This window comes from Adiantum capillus-veneris, chromosome 30 (assembly GCF_014529385.1).
Source record: "Adiantum capillus-veneris isolate H3 chromosome 30, ASM1452938v2, whole genome shotgun sequence".
In the NCBI taxonomy this organism is placed as follows: domain Eukaryota; kingdom Viridiplantae; phylum Streptophyta; class Polypodiopsida; order Polypodiales; family Pteridaceae; genus Adiantum; species Adiantum capillus-veneris.
In genome coordinates this window covers 40,635,925-40,650,100 of record NC_140960.1, presented here as the reverse complement: position 1 = coordinate 40,650,100, position 14,176 = coordinate 40,635,925, and positions in this window count along the sequence as shown.

Sequence of the window (14,176 nt, the reverse complement as noted above, 5' to 3'; positions counted from 1 at the left end):
AGTTTGACTCTCTAAAGAGCGTATTGATCCCTTATCCCCCCAATATGGGAAAATGTATGAGGGTAAGGTTCTCAAAGATTGAGGTTGACTCTCTAAAGAGTGTATTGATCCCTTATCCCTCCAATATGAGCAAATTATGTAAAGGTCTGCTTAATATCCTACCTTGAACTCCTCAATATGTGGAAGAAAAACATCCCTCTCCTTACTAGTTTGGCTGAATTTCTGTCTCAAATCTTTTGCATCATTTGCTTCTTGTATTTTCCTTTGAAGCTTTTCTAAGACATCATCCTCTTTGTAGGCCTCTGGTATCATAGGATGGAGACCCTTAGATGCCTGATTTGTGGTATTCATCACTACCCTTGGATTTTCTATTTCAGCTGTGGAATTCTCAATGGTCCCTTTAGTTTCATGCCTTGGTGGGGTTATCGGTATGGGAGCTAGAACTTCTATCCAACTCTTTGGCTTACTTGTTGCAGGTGGATCTAGAAACGTTTGGGCAATTTGGATCATTTTCTAACACAACTCCAACCTTTGTTTTTCTAGATTTGTGTAAGGATACGTCATCCATTTTTGTTCTTGGTTTTTCTTAGTTTGAAGTTGTGCTTTGTAGGTTTTCATAAGTGCATCTATAGGTTCATTCAATTTTCAACTAGTATAGATCCACCAGAACTTACACTCTTTGTTCTCTTTTTCTCATTAAGTTCTTTGGTCTTAGGGGTTTTCGACTCAAGGTTAGTTTGGTTCTCTAATCTCTCCTACCCATCCTTAGTTTGTTTAACTCCTCTACTAAGGCTGTCTATTCACGTTCCTTCCTAGCTTTCATGCATTCCTTCCTAGCTTTCCAGGTGTTTCCTTGACTTTTTTGTTCATAACTAGATGCATATGTTTTGGGTTCCTCAACTATTGGTTCTTCCATTGCTTTTTGAGCTTTCACTCTTTGACAACCTGTATAGGTATCACCGTTTCATTTTCTAAACCTCTACTTGATGGAATCTCCCCCAATATGCCTAATTTAGTTTTCACTATTTTATTTGGGTTTTTTGGACAGTCACTATTCAAATGAGTAATGTCGCAATTTGGACAATAAACATTCACTCTCACAATCTCTGTGAGGGCGGTCTTTTATAAGGTGGTCATAACTTGTATGGCTATGCTCTCTGAAACAAGACCTAACATTGTCGAATTATCATGAAACTCAAGGCATGACCTCTACACACCTAAAGGAAAATATCCTAAATTCTCTAGCCTAACTTACTACCTGTAAACACTTGGTGCTAAATCGTGTATGAAGAAAGATAAAAAAGTACAGTTCATCGATTCTCGACGTGTTTAAGCCTAATGCGTAGTTCTACTTGCCATGAACACAATGACATATAGCAATCACAAGATGGATGCACGGTTAGAGAGAAAAATCACCTCAAAAATAATGAGAGAGCTCTTTACGAAGAGACCAAAGTTGTGCAAGACATGTAGCTCTTGTCGTTGCTAACATGATGGTGTAGACGCCTTCACAATTAGCTTTTGTAGCGTGCGTAGAGAGTAGAAGAAAATCACCCACTCTCTCACACAAAACTCATGGCACACTTAACTGAGGTCAAAAGATGATCAATTCAAAATCTTCCGTGAGGGTTACAAAAATTGGCTTTTATACCTCATCCTTGGAGGTTCTAACTTATCAGAACTACCTTCTACTTTCTACCATGGGTTTGACTAATCCACATATTTAGTATATTATAATTTGGAGACTCATTCGAGTCTCAAAAAATAACAACATTGAGCTTGATGGAATAATAATACAAAATTGGGCTTTTCTCGTGTTCAATGGTTAACACTTTCCATGCTTGAATGAAGATTAATCTTGAATAAGTGGTGGACCTTGCATCAGTTCTCCATACCTAGCTTAGATTATGGACCTTATAGCTCTAGATGATTAGGTTGGGACCTTGTGGCTCTCTATGCTTCAAAGGAGAATAGCTTGGCAAGTGGTGGACCTTGTGGATATCTATGCTTGAATAATTATAAATCTTGGAGAAGTGGTGGACCTTGCATCAATTCTCCATGCTTAGCTTATACTGTGGACCTTGTGGCTAACAATGCTTCAATGGAGCTTATCTTGGACTTATCATATGTTGGACCTTGTGTCGACTCTCCATGCCTAGATTAGACTCTGGCCCTTATGGCTACCTATACTTCAATGGAACTTAGGTTGGACCTTGTAGCTCTCTAAACTTGAATACAGATTTTTCTTGGACAAGTGATGTAATTTGCATCAAATCTCCATGCCTAGTTTAGATTGTAGACTTTAAAAGTCTATATGCTTCAATTGAGATTAGGTTGGACCTTGTGGCTCTCTAAGCTTTAATGAGGTCTATACACGTGATATACCTTGAATCAATTCTCCATACTAAGACTATAGTCTGGACCTTATGTCTCTATATGCTTCAATAAGGTTTAGATTGGAGAAGTGGTGGAACTTGTGGCTCTCTATGCTTCGATGAATGTTAGACTGGACAAGTATTAGACCTTGTGTTTCTCTATCCTTCAATGGGGATTATTTTGGACAATTGGTGGACCTTACATCAATTATCCATGCTTAACTTAGACTATGGACCTAGATCTCTATGCATCAATGGAGCTTGGTTTAGACAAGGGGTGGACCTTGTGGCTCTCTATGATTCAATGGAGCTTAGCTCGGACAAGTGGTGGACCATGTGGGTTTCCTTGCTTCAATGGATCCTTTTTTGGAAAAGTGGTGAACCTCATTTTTCTTCATGCTTCAATGAAGTACATCCATATTACAATGGACTAGAGGTTGGAAAGATAGTGGATCTTGAGACCAAATAATGCATGATAATTGGTGGATATTGATTCTCTCTATGTCTTAATTGATCTTAGAATTTTGAAGTGATGAAACTTATTTCTCTCTATGCTTGAAATACCCATCCTTGAAATTGTGAGACTACATGAAAATTTTGTCCCTTATGATAAAAATGTGAAAATTTTAAATTTGAATCAGCTTATACCCTAGTGAGCATTGCACATAGACTACCGTGGTGTACCAATTCTCTCATTTAAATAACCAAATGCTCAATCATGGAAACTTGAGTGTCTCATAAACAATATCAAAATCATTCAATCTCAGTTAGGTTTTTCATTACCTTGTGTTGAGCTATGCTCCCACAAGGAAGTAACTTAGGTTAGATTTATCCGGGTGTTGAGCTATGCTCCCACTTGGAAGTAGCTTAGGTTAGATTTATCTAGTAGTTATCTACCATGTGTAGAGTAATACTCACACTAAAGGAAATCTAGGTAGGTTGAATAGTAATCTTTTTCCTTGTGTACAGGTATTCTCACGCTTGGAAGAGTTTTTGATAGGATAAGCAATGAATAACTTACCATGTGTACAGTTTGACTCACACTAGGAGGTCATCTAGGTAGGTTATTTAAAGATAACTTGAAATGTGTAGAGTTTCCTCACACTTGGAGGTTATCTTAGTGTAGAATAGGTATTTTTTGTCATGTGTAGAGGGGAGAGAGAAAGAGAGAGAGAGAGAGAGAGAGAGAGAGAGAGAGAGAGAGAGAGAGAGAGAGAGAGAGAGAGAGAGAGAGAGAGAGAGAGAGAGAGAGAGAGAGAGAGAGAGAAGTATCTTTGCTCGCAGGTACATACTTTTCCGTGTACCATGCCAACTTCCTTTCTAGCTCCCTTATACAAGCACATAACAGAGGTAGAGTCTCTCCTTGGCTTGCCAGGTCCACCTCCTGAGTTGTAAGTTGCTCAAGGACTACTATCTCCTTTTGGAGATATGTATATCCTTTTTTTGCAAGGAGGATCTTCTTGGTTCTCCTCCCAAGCATGAACCTTTTCTGTTGGGAATCCTTTATCGATGCTTATTGTACTAGGATGATCATTTCAATCTACTTTGAGCCACAACACGTAGTAACAATAGGGTTACCGCACAGAGTAGATTGCCACCTGAACATTGTTTGGAGGCAAGCTATATACTGAGTGTGGAATTTTTGAAACCTCCTTTGAAAACCATAATACCATTTGTAGATATTTACACACTTTAGATAGTCCATAATTGCATATTCTACACCAACTTCTACATAAAATAATTACACTTGTCATTTTCACGTTTCACTTTTATCGCTCATATTTGAACTTTACTTTTTATTTTTAAATTTTACTTTATCTTTTATATTAAACTACAATTCATATTCATTATTTCATTCTCACACTCTTGTTGAAAAGAAAAAACACTCTTATGCATGTGAAAACCTAGTATGCCTCACATGTATATCATTTACTTTTATACTATATTTACATAAATATTTGCCTAAATAATATTTTTCAATAATTCACCAAGTCAATCACTCATCTTTATCCATGGTTTTATACCTTTTCCACTTTTTAGCTACACATAAAAAATCTTCACACAATTCCATGTGACCTGGGCAGACTCCCTGTTTTCACACTGCACTCTAGGGAGGATTGAAAAGAGGATGCATGCACACCATATGAGATTTTATATTCTTGCATCACCTCCTTGGCACTTATTTCCACCTACTAACAAGTGGGGGATGGGGCTGAAATCATTGGGACCCAAATGAAAGACTTTTTTGTTTGGCTCTTTCTCACCCTACATGAGCCCTACACTCCCCATCTATGTATGAAGACACACACTTTCTTGACCCCTCTTTTGGAGCCTTTCCACCACATTTTTGTTCAAGTCTCCCTCAATTCATGTGGGGCATGCTTGGCCATCTTTGTATATAGAAAGAATGAACCAAATGGAGTTAAAGTTATGGCCAAAATAGTGATTTCAAGTAAAGCTATTTTTTTCTGTGGAGCCACACACTTTTGCCCCTCTTTGTCACCATATATCAAAAATTCTCCATTATTAGTCATTTTTCACATCAATAGAAACTCTTTCTACTCTCCCACACACATGCACCATCCCCTTCTCCACTGCTCTCTCCCTCTCTTATCTATAGCTACTCCTCTTGGACTACCTACCATTTACCATCATCTATTCTCATACTCACAAATAATAATGAGCTCAAGTGGAGATTTGGAGGATATTACAGAGGAATGTTGTATATTCAACTCAACAAATCATGGTTCAAAGCGGTCATCCCCTCCATCACAAACATACAACATGCTACCCTCACCTACACCGACCGCATGGTAAGAGGAGATGCAAACTCTACGGTATGAGTTACCTCCAAGAGCTAAAATCACTTCAACCCTATTACCTTCAATATGTGCAATATAGAAGTGGATAATTTCAGCTTTTGGTCACCTCCAATTTTTACCTCACCTTCTCCCTGCTCTCACCTTCTCTCTTAGTCATTTTAGTCAAAAGGAAGAGTGTAGAAGCTGAAATTGTATATATTTTGAATAATGGAAAATGCTAACCCAACCATGGTTAAGAGCAGACCCAACCCTCTCCAAATTTGTATAAATACCCCTCCTTTCCACTTATCAAGAGAGAGGGCTAGATCACTTCACAAGGTTGCCATAACCGACCTAACCTGCACCACCCCATTACACTACTTTGTGTGCATCTTCTCCCTCTCAGCTAAAGTGTTTCTTTTCTATTGTGTTGTCTCTTGTCTCATTGATTTCTTGTGATTTTTTTTTGTGGTAATTTGTCTCAATCTTAGTGGAGAAGAACGCTCCTAAGATTGGAAATTGTGTGTGTGCAGCGAGAGCGGAGCATTGAGGAAAATATTGCTTTTGGGGAAACATGTATTCTATCTATGCGTTGATGTGTGTGTTTGTAAAGGCCTTGTTTGTTAATGCTTACTTGTGTAATGCATCCTAGTCCTCCATATTGACTAGGTGGTGCCCCTTTGTATTGGTCTTTGTTGCCTAGTGAGAGGAGCTTGAGGGTGGTGAGGCCACTACACTTAAGATTTTCCGCCTCATTAGATTGGTGCCCCCACTGAGGAGCTACTTACAAGTTAATTTTGTTGTTTTTAATGAAGAACCACGAATATCAATGGGACACATGTGCATGGGTGAATGTGTGTATTAGTCACAAAATACATTCTCAATGGCGTTTTGCATTTCTCTTTGGTTGAAGCTTCAAGACGTATTCTTCTATCTTGATCTTTATTTAAGGTCTTCTATTCTACTCTCACACACGTATGAGTCATCAAGAGATTGATGGACCACTAATTCCCATCATAAGGCAAGATGTCCACATCATTGTAAGCACAAAGATAAGGTTCCAATGCACAATTAGGAACTTGCTTGGTCGGAGAGATTGGCTGCAATCAATGCCTCTATGAACCCTTTTATTTTTCTTCCATCATAAGATATTACTTGATTCTTGACATTTACATTTTTGTGCTATTTTGATCTCTCTCAAATATAACGCTTTATTGTGCTTTCCCTGTCACAAGCTCTCACTATCACAATGGCAGATTCCTTTCCCACTTTCTATAGATGTCATGATGAGAATTCTCGTGATTTTATGGATAGCTTGGAGATGGCTTATCTCATGGTTGGTCGTGATCAAGAAGAGGTGAAGCTAAGGGCTTTTCTCTTGGTGCTCAAATGCAACTCTTAAGTGTGTTATGATTCTCTTGCACCTCCATTGAATGCAACATGGGATGACCTTTGTGCTACTTTTAGAAGAAAATATGGTCAAGGAGACACTCCAGAGAGCTTATGGAAGCAACTTCTTCAACATCATCAAGTCTCATTAGGTGACTACTCTCTCTATGAATCTAAATTTACAAATTTGTGGGAGAGGTGGCCTGCATCTTTACAAGGCCAAGGTGAAGCCCCAAACTTTCTCAAGAAGGACAAGTTTGTGGGAGGTATGTTTTCAACCTTAAAAGAGAATGTAGAGGCAAAGTTTCCATAGACTTTTGAAGAAGCACAAAAAATAGCCACACTTAAGTTCAAAACGATAGCCTACCATGAGCACAAAGTCATAAAAGATAGAAAAGAGGGAGTGATCCCTAAGCATGTAGGTGATGTACAAGCTAGAGTGGCATCCACAAGTGGTGACTCTCAAGAGGATCTTGTACACAAGCTCACTCAACAACTAGAAACTCTTACTGGGTGGATGCATGAATAGGTGGTACACTAGCTACCCATTTTTGGGGGTGGTAGCAAGGGGGTGGGCTGGTTGGTAGTGATAGCCGTTTTTCGGCTCTCCATAATTGCCATACTAGATTACTCCACCCTACCAAATTCACCCAAACGCTATGGCTATCCCTACCATTTCACTGTACATAGGCGTGTGTGAGTTAGGGGGCTTTTCCCATATCTTCTTAAAAACCCTCAGCTAGCTAGTCACTGGGCTAGGTGAGCCAAAAAAAATAAAAAATAAAAGTATATTATGGCCTCTTTGTGTGTAAATATTTCATTGTATATATGGCCTAAATATAGGGATTTTTTATAATTATTTTGGTATTTTATTTAAATATTTCTACTTAGGTGTGTGTTTTATTAAACCTATGTACACCTTCTTTCATCCTCTTACACCATAAGTATATTTTTTGCCAATATGTACATATTATAACCTCATTTTTTTCCTTTATACAAATCACTCCCACATTTTCACCCTCACCCTCGTGAAAACAAAAAATTGATTTCTACTCATTAGTTACGTTTATTATATTATTTACTTGCATACCTTTTCCTCTTTCACCCAAAATAATTCAAGGAGGGACCATATCATATGATTCCAATATCTTTCCATATCCATAACTCCTCCATATTTTTATTATTATTTTTACTCATTATTCTAACACCATGTGCTCATTGAGCTAAAGTCCATGAATAGTCCATACACTAGTCCCACCATGTATATATTTCTTATTTCACCAATAATCCTCCTCCATGCATGGGTCAAGGGCAACTTGAATGCTTTGTATTATAATATGACAAAGGAGGGGCTCACTCTTGGATGCATTGTACAAATTTAACAAAGGAGGGGACCACTAAAAGACTTTTGCAGGCATAAAAAACAGGCTTTTTGGTGAGAATTTTGGCACCTATCTCCACTCCGAATTTGGAGCGGTGGTCAAAAGAGAAAATGTAGCCCACGCTCTGAATAATCACCTCAAATTTTTTCATGAATTTTGGAGCTACCAGCGGTGAGCTATGATTTTTTGAGTGGACCCCAATCTGCCCACTTTTCTCACAAGTAGCCCTTAGTCTTCTCTCACCCTTCCACACACCTACTCACTCTTACACATCCCTCCCTCTCCTTCCCTCACTCAAACCTGCAATTTCCATGGCTTCTCCCACCCTCTTCACCATTACCCTTCTCTCTCATCCCTATAGTTCTTTTATGAACCTCTACATACATACACCCTCTCCATGTCTCTCTCTATTGCTTCTATGTTACAATTTCATTTACCTCTCCTAAAATATCTAAAATTCAGCATCTTAACCATGATAACTTCTGCAAATTGAGGATTTTTCATCAACAAATCCTCTTTTCATCGTGGTGGTCAACCGTGGCGGCGGCGTAAAGAAGCGAAGAAGAAGAAGAAGACCAGCGGTCATTTTTTCCACAATCTACACAAGGGTGAGTTCAAGCTTCTTCAAAGCTTCACCATCTCAATGATTCTCTTTTAATTCACCCCTCTTCCTTCATCAAATCAACTCACTCTACCCATTGTAAATGTAACATTAACTTTCTAGTGATTACTAACGACTAACATACTAACACAAAATAGCATTGACCTAACCATAAAAGACACCTCACCTCAAGACATGTATAGTAACTCTCTCTCTCTCTCTCTCTCTCTCTCTCTCTCTCTCCCCTTCCTTAAAGCTTACTTTCACCTTATCTACCATCAATAATGCTCTCTTTTGAGCCCACACCAATGACTCAAGCAGACAAAGAAGGCCCGCAATGTTTTGATATTCAAAAAGATCATAATCCTGATTTGTTAGCTTGTAAATTAGGATTTCCAATAATCTTAATATGGGGTCTCCAACCTATAAATAGGCCCCTCTCCTTCTTGTAAAACAACCTCCAACATCTCACATAGCACCCCAACACTCTATGCGTGAGGAGAGACTTAGGTGTAGCAACCACTTGTGAGCTTCACTCTTGGTGTGAGAGAAGCTTTCAAGCTACACATTGCAAGTGAGAGAGCGTGAGTTTCACAAATCTCAAAACCACTATTGTATATGCTCCTTTATCATCAATAAATTGAGGTTTGGTGCATCAAAGGCGTGATTCGACGTTCAAATCTTCGTCCTTCCATTTGTGCAATACGGTTTGGTGAATTCAAGGTGACTTGTGTATTTTGAGTTTCCATCGGTTGATCTTGATTTTAGAAAGTGTTTTAGTGTGTTTTTCATTGCCAATTTTGTGTCCATTGTAAGAGGGTATTGTGGTGAGAGGTCTCCCACACCCTAAGACAGTGTGTGTGTGTTTTGGCAATGTTTAGCAATCACTAAGCTTTGAGTGAGTTTTGTACAAGCTCTACGATAGCAACCTAACAAACCATCTCCATTTGCAAGTCACAAATAAGGTATTACGCAAGATCCTTTTCTCTCTCTCTTCCCTTTGCTCTAGCTCTCTCTGGTCCATTTTGTGTGTGTCTTGGTGTGAGGTTGCTTGTGTGTGTTGTGTGGTGCATCTTCTTGGTTGTACCAAAATCTCTCTTGCGTCCTAGTTCGCATACCATAACTAGGTGGTGCCCCTATCTTGTTTGGGTTTGGCTGTGGGTTTGCTGTTTTGTTGTGCTTGTAGTTTCCCCAGCCCCAATTGAGCAGCACGGGAGCCTTGAGGGGTGTTTAGAGGTCGCCTCTCTTGTTGCCCGCCCCGGACCGCCTCAGTAGCTAGGTGAGTAAACATTGAGAATCTTTTATAAGGTTTTATTTGAAAATTGTCCATCAAAAGGCTTGAGCATCGAGCTGGATTTAGTTTCAACTGTGTGTGTGAAAGTAGTGCGGGGGGGGCACCTTACTCCACAATCATGACACCTCCTGCTCGTCGACAGTTGCAGAGGGGGGGCAACTCAGGTGGCCAAGCAGCTCCTGCAGTTGAAGCAAAATCAGCCAAAATTACTAGGAGGCAGAAGAGGGCCTGTCATTCATCTCCCTTGCCGGATCCACCCTTGGACTCCCTTGCTTGAAAGAGGAAGAAGAAGGTCTTGACTCCTTCACCAAAGCTTTGCACTCCTATAGCAAAGAAACATTCAGTAATGGTAGATGTTGTAACCCCCAACACTGAGGTACTACTACATCTTAGTGTTGTTGGCTGTCTCTACACAATTTATTGTTGTAACTTGTTTCCAAGATCCATGTAATCTCTCTTGAGCTTTCTTTGAAGCAAACCTAAGTTAGAGGCTAGATGTTTGTAGATGCATTCAAGCTCCATAAGCTAATGTGCATGCATTCAATCTTGCATTGAAAACCCGTGTAGAGGCATGTATGCATGCATTCAAGCTTGCATTGAAAACCTGTGTAGAGGCATGCATGCATGCATGCATTCAAGCATATATATTTGTGCACATTGCATTTTTTATTGAACTTCAATTGGCTAGCTGCACATGCATTCATGTCTTGTGCATAGTTGGGACCATACTTGAATGGATTGCAAATCATAGTGCTATGAAGAAGCATGAATCAGTGATACTCTATCAGTGTGGTAGCTACCACCTGCAACACTCATTTAATATAAGGAAAGTGAATTAGAGATCATCAAGATTGTAACATTCAGCATTCTGCAAAAAACATAACAAGTTGGTAGCATTATGTTAGCCAGCTACCAATCAAAAAGTTCATTTAGCAAAGAAATACCAAGGTGGTATTTACATGGTAGGTATCTGTCTGGGACACAGGTAGTTGTACCACCTATTCATGTACATGCCCAGCCTGCTTCTGCTCCTGCTCAATGCAACAATTGATGTTTAATGTGAAAACTTTTGTAAAATTGTGATATTATAAATGCTCACCATGCATAAGTTATCTAAGTTTTCAATAAATTTATGGCCGTGTATGTTTCAAGCTTAAGTGTTGAACCATACTCCAATCATACTTCCATACCTGTATGTGTTTGTCGTATGGAAACAACTATGATCTTATGTTTTTCCCTATATTTTACAGGGCAAAGGCCGTTGGTGCACTCCATATGTGCCATTTGAAAGGAAGATAGTTTTTTGCATGACAAAGCCTCAAGCACATGAAGTATACGACCTCCCCAACTCTGGAGTGGATGCTCGACTGCTGACTGAGGTAGATTTCACCAACAAAGATTGGTTAAAATGCTTTAAGGAGGTGCCAAAGAGGGGCAACAAAGTAAAATGTAGAGATGTGAAGCCAGAGCTCTGGAACAGGTTTTATTTATTGTTCACATCCATGTATCAAGAACTCCTGGAAATTATGGTATGGAGGTGACTAAAGGATTTGCTAGAGGCTTTCTATATGAGCAGTTGAAGGGACAGGTTGATTGGGCCTTGTGTTTAGAAAGTATTGTCACAAATATGGATCCAGGCAAATTACATCCAAAGAAGCAACGATGGGCAACTTTCCATTCCTCCTCTACCCCTAACAGTTCGTGGCCAATGACGAGGACTCCAGATCATTTGGAGGCACCCCAGGAAACTCTGATCGATACAGTGGATGATGTGCAAAAAAAGAATTTATTTGGTCCACCGTCTCTTACAGAGTTAGATACTGTTTACAACATGGTTTTAAACAGTAAGCAAGAATTCTTTTGCATTGTCAGAGTATAATGAATATTTTAAGAAGCTGGAATTGCTTCAGGCTGATGTGCACCGAAAATGCAGAGGCCAGTTGAAAGATGCAGAAGCTGCATTACTAAAGACAGAAGGTAGCGTCGATGCTGTGGATGCAATGAAGGTGGAGCAGCTTAAAAATAATGTCGGCAGGTTGTCGCTAACACTCCAAACATTGCAAGTGGTAGTTGAGGAGAAGGCACCACTTGATGTTATGGATAGTGCTCTAAAGGAGAGAGATTTTACACAGGAAGTGGAGGAGTGTGCACATGCATGGATGGATTTTATGAAGACCATGTAGGTCAGAACAAGTATATTTTTGTTGTCTGCACCTCCGTCGAAAGTTCCACCTGTGGATATGGGCACCTTGCCTTTGGACAAAGTTTGCAGTGCTTGTGGGTGGACGATATACGATGACGATGCACTTGGCATGTTTTTGCTGCCTTGCAATCATGCCTTTCACATGTATTGTTTTGGCCATCGTGTTGCAAGCAGAGAAACATGCATGGAGATGGATGCATGCAACCGATTTCGCATACCATGCCGTCTTTGGTGATCCTCGGCAGCACGAATGCCAATTTCCAAGGAGTGCAATCAGACACCAAACCCTCATCAGTGCCCTTAAGCATCGACCATGGTATACACCCTACTACATTTTGTAGAACTGAGCTTAAATTTATCTATTTTTTTGTGTTTCTATTATCAAGGGAACCCTGCTAATTGTAGCTACTAATACAAGACTGGTACCTCCTAGTACAATACTGGTAGCTACCACTCTCATAGTGGTAGTATGCTAATCTTGGTACAGCTAGCTACCAGTATGGCTGTGGCTACCATTCTTCCATGAGCTACTATTCTCCCATGGAAGTTGTTACTAGCTGGACACACCCAACGGAGGATGATTGCCCGACAGGATATTGTTTTTTGTAATTATTCCTTAATTGAGAAAAATTGTCATTTCACCTTTGTAAATAGTGGGGCTTGCAGAAGCTTCCAGATGGTATCCCATTTTTGACATTTAGACTAAGTGAATGGTTAAATTGGAACATTAGGGTTTGAGATTCTAAGGTATTTATACCACTTTTGACCTTAATGCAAGAAACCCTTGTCATTTTATAAGTTTTGTCTGTGTGAGTTGAGCGTACTCTGTGTACGAGAGAGAGTGAGAGTTTTATCTTAACGCTAGGCGTGCAACAGTGGTCGGAATTGAGTGCGGAGAAGTGCAACGTTATGCCCCCGAAGAGAGCTACGCGCCAACACCTACATTGCAGGTGTACGGTCCAGCTCTACCCACGAGCTATATCTGGTGATTTGGTGAGCATACGTTGTCTGTTTTCGCATTTCAGCATATCCACGCGTTTGCATTGAGTAGAGCTACACATTATGCACTTTAGTTTTTGGAAATGATGACCTGCAAATTTCGACCAGACATCATACGTGATTTTGCACCAGGTGTTTAGGGTTGGGGTTTTGGTTCATGAACCTTAGGGAGAGCAACCTATTGGTGTTAATAGGGTTTCCTTCAAGTTCTGTGGCGTTTCGAGAACGTTTGATGGGTATTTGGCTCTTGAAAGCGTCGTAGGAAATCTCCTCTTATGTACTCCTAAAGACTGTAGCTTAGACATTGGGTAGAGACCTCTGTAGGAAGTAGTCGAGAGTCGGTCGAGTGTAGGTTGACACCCTATGCTTGCTTCTACGGTCCTGCGGATCGAGCTTCGTCCTTAGCTGACGAATCTTGTTAGGTGAGTTCTCGTTGTGCTGACGTCCGTCGCGGTGTAACCGCCAACATTGGCACCACTGTCGGGGACGAAAACCCTAGGTAGGTGACCAAGACTAGTCCTTGAGGATAGGGATTCTCTGGCTTGCCAGAGTCTTGTTTTACATTTAGATAGGATGAGAGGGTGGAGGACTCTCTAGGTCTTAGGAGGAGTCTAGGGAGCGAATGTCTGGCCTAGATCCTTCGACTTAGGTAGACTCAGGGTGACTTGGGTAGTTTTAGGTGTTAGTTAAGTTGTGGTGTAGAGAGTAGGAGTTGGAGTGGTGGAGGTGGTGAAAGGATAGCTTGAGAGTCCAGAGAGGCCAGGAAGCAATTGAGACACCAAAATCACCATCTCACATGATGAGTAGGAGTAGGGTAAGTAGGACATCATGATTTATGATCTAGAGCACTTCATGCATGTTATATTTGTTGTTAGGCTCATCAAAGAGTTGTAAAAGATGGAAAAGAGTGTTTAGAAGTTGAAGTGAAGTTCAAAAGTTTCTGTGAGTATTTCTGAGAGAGCTGTAGAGCATAGGGAGTACTTCTGTCAGAAAAAAATTAAATTTTAAGCCAGTAGGCTACGTGTAGGATGTCTACAGGGTGTTCTGGTGAGAATTTTGAAAATCTGAGTCGACCAGTGTGTTTAGAAGGCAGGTTTTACCCTATTTTCACTTGGAAAGTGGAAGTTTGACC